Below are 3691 nucleotides of genomic sequence, written 5' to 3'. Positions count from 1 at the left end.
TAATCCTCATCCTCATCCTCATCTTCATCCTCACCCTCATCCTAACCTCATTCTCATCCTATCCTCCTCCAAATCCTCATCCTCATCCTATCCTCCTCCTAATCCTCATCCTCATCCTATCCCCCTCCTCATCCTCATCCTCATCCTATCCCCCTCCTCATCCTCATCCTCATCCTATCCCCCTCCTCATCCTCATCCTCATCCTATCCCCCTCCTCATCCTCATCCTCATCCTATCCCCCTCCTCATCCTCATCCTCATCCTATCCCCCTCCTCATCCTCATCCTCATCCTATCCCCCTCCTCATCCTCATCCTCATCCTATCCCCCTCCTCATCCTCATCCTCATCCTATCCCCCTCCTCATCCTCATCCTCATCCTATCCCCCTCCTCATCCTCATCCTCATCCTATCCCCCTCCTCATCCTCATCCTCATCCTATCCCCCTCCTCATCCTCATCCTCATCCTATCCCCCTCCTCATCCTCATCCTCATCCTATCCCCCTCCTCATCCTCATCCTCATCCTATCCCCCTCCTCATCCTCATCCTCATCCTATCCCCCTCCTCATCCTCATCCTCATCCTATCCCCCTCCTCATCCTCATCCTCATCCTATCCCCCTCCTCATCCTCATCCTCATCCTATCCCCCTCCTCATCCTCATCCTCATCCTATCCCCCTCCTCATCCTCATCCTCATCCTATCCCCCTCCTCATCCTCATCCTCATCCTATCCCCCTCCTCATCCTCATCCTCATCCTATCCCCCTCCTCATCCTCATCCTCATCCTATCCCCCTCCTCATCCTCATCCTCATCCTATCCCCCTCCTCATCCTCATCCTCATCCTATCCCCCTCCTCATCCTCATCCTCATCCTATCCCCCTCCTCATCCTCATCCTCATCCTATCCCCCTCCTCATCCTCATCCTCATCCTATCCCCCTCCTCATCCTCATCCTCATCCTATCCCCCTCCTCATCCTCATCCTCATCCTATCCCCCTCCTCATCCTCATCCTCATCCTATCCCCCTCCTCATCCTCATCCTCATCCTATCCCCCTCCTCATCCTCATCCTCATCCTATCCCCCTCCTCATCCTCATCCTCATCCTATCCCCCTCCTCATCCTCATCCTCATCCTATCCCCCTCCTCATCCTCATCCTCATCCTATCCCCCTCCTCATCCTCATCCTCATCCTATCCCCCTCCTCATCCTCATCCTCATCCTATCCCCCTCCTCATCCTCATCCTCATCCTATCCCCCTCCTCATCCTCATCCTCATCCTATCCCCCTCCTCATCCTCATCCTCATCCTATCCCCCTCCTCATCCTCATCCTCATCCTATCCCCCTCCTCATCCTCATCCTCATCCTATCCCCCTCCTCATCCTCATCCTCATCCTATCCCCCTCCTCATCCTCATCCTCATCCTATCCCCCTCCTCATCCTCATCCTCATCCTATCCCCCTCCTCATCCTCATCCTCATCCTATCCCCCTCCTCATCCTCATCCTCATCCTATCCCCCTCCTCATCCTCATCCTCATCCTATCCCCCTCCTCATCCTCATCCTCATCCTATCCCCCTCCTCATCCTCATCCTCATCCTATCCCCCTCCTCATCCTCATCCTCATCCTATCCCCCTCCTCATCCTCATCCTCATCCTATCCCCCTCCTCATCCTCATCCTCATCCTATCCCCCTCCTCATCCTCATCCTCATCCTATCCCCCTCCTCATCCTCATCCTCATCCTATCCCCCTCCTCATCCTCATCCTCATCCTATCCCCCTCCTCATCCTCATCCTCATCCTATCCCCCTCCTCATCCTCATCCTCATCCTATCCCCCTCCTCATCCTCATCCTCATCCTATCCCCCTCCTCATCCTCATCCTCATCCTATCCCCCTCCTCATCCTCATCCTCATCCTATCCCCCTCCTCATCCTCATCCTCATCCTATCCCCCTCCTCATCCTCATCCTCATCCTATCCCCCTCCTCATCCTCATCCTCATCCTATCCCCCTCCTCATCCTCATCCTCATCCTATCCCCCTCCTCATCCTCATCCTCATCCTATCCCCCTCCTCATCCTCATCCTCATCCTATCCCCCTCCTCATCCTCATCCTCATCCTATCCCCCTCCTCATCCTCATCCTCATCCTATCCCCCTCCTCATCCTCATCCTCATCCTATCCCCCTCCTCATCCTCATCCTCATCCTATCCCCCTCCTCATCCTCATCCTCATCCTATCCCCCTCCTCATCCTCATCCTCATCCTATCCCCCTCCTCATCCTCATCCTCATCCTATCCCCCTCCTCATCCTCATCCTCATCCTATCCCCCTCCTCATCCTCATCCTCATCCTATCCCCCTCCTCATCCTCATCCTCATCCTATCCCCCTCCTCATCCTCATCCTCATCCTATCCCCCTCCTCATCCTCATCCTCATCCTATCCCCCTCCTCATCCTCATCCTCATCCTATCCCCCTCCTCATCCTCATCCTCATCCTATCCCCCTCCTCATCCTCATCCTCATCCTATCCCCCTCCTCATCCTCATCCTCATCCTATCCCCCTCCTCATCCTCATCCTCATCCTATCCCCCTCCTCATCCTCATCCTCATCCTATCCCCCTCCTCATCCTCATCCTCATCCTATCCCCCTCCTCATCCTCATCCTCATCCTATCCCCCTCCTCATCCTCATCCTCATCCTATCCCCCTCCTCATCCTCATCCTCATCCTATCCCCCTCCTCATCCTCATCCTCATCCTATCCCCCTCCTCATCCTCATCCTCATCCTATCCCCCTCCTCATCCTCATCCTCATCCTATCCCCCTCCTCATCCTCATCCTCATCCTATCCCCCTCCTCATCCTCATCCTCATCCTATCCCCCTCCTCATCCTCATCCTCATCCTATCCCCCTCCTCATCCTCATCCTCATCCTATCCCCCTCCTCATCCTCATCCTCATCCTATCCCCCTCCTCATCCTCATCCTCATCCTATCCCCCTCCTCATCCTCATCCTCATCCTATCCCCCTCCTCATCCTCATCCTCATCCTATCCCCCTCCTCATCCTCATCCTCATCCTATCCCCCTCCTCATCCTCATCCTCATCCTATCCCCCTCCTCATCCTCATCCTCATCCTATCCCCCTCCTCATCCTCATCCTCATCCTATCCCCCTCCTCATCCTCATCCTCATCCTATCCCCCTCCTCATCCTCATCCTCATCCTATCCCCCTCCTCATCCTCATCCTCATCCTATCCCCCTCCTCATCCTCATCCTCATCCTATCCCCCTCCTCATCCTCATCCTCATCCTATCCCCCTCCTCATCCTCATCCTCATCCTATCCCCCTCCTCATCCTCATCCTCATCCTATCCCCCTCCTCATCCTCATCCTCATCCTATCCCCCTCCTCATCCTCATCCTCATCCTATCCTCTTCCTCATCCTTATCCCCATCCTCATCCTATCCTAATCCTCATCCTCATCCTCATCTTCGTCCTCACCCTCATCCTATCCTCATCCTCATCCTATCCTCCTCCTCCAATTCCTCATCCTCATCATATCCTCGTCCTCATCCTATCCTCATCCTCATCATCCTATCCTCATCCTCATCCTCCTCCTCTTCATGTCCTCCTGCTCATCCTAATCCTCATCCTATCATCATCCTCAACCTCATCCTCATCCTCATCCTCATCCC

Source organism: Lupinus angustifolius, chromosome LG11 (assembly GCF_001865875.1).
Source record: "Lupinus angustifolius cultivar Tanjil chromosome LG11, LupAngTanjil_v1.0, whole genome shotgun sequence".
Lineage (NCBI taxonomy): Eukaryota > Viridiplantae > Streptophyta > Magnoliopsida > Fabales > Fabaceae > Lupinus > Lupinus angustifolius.
Note: the sequence above shows the minus strand (reverse complement) of the source record.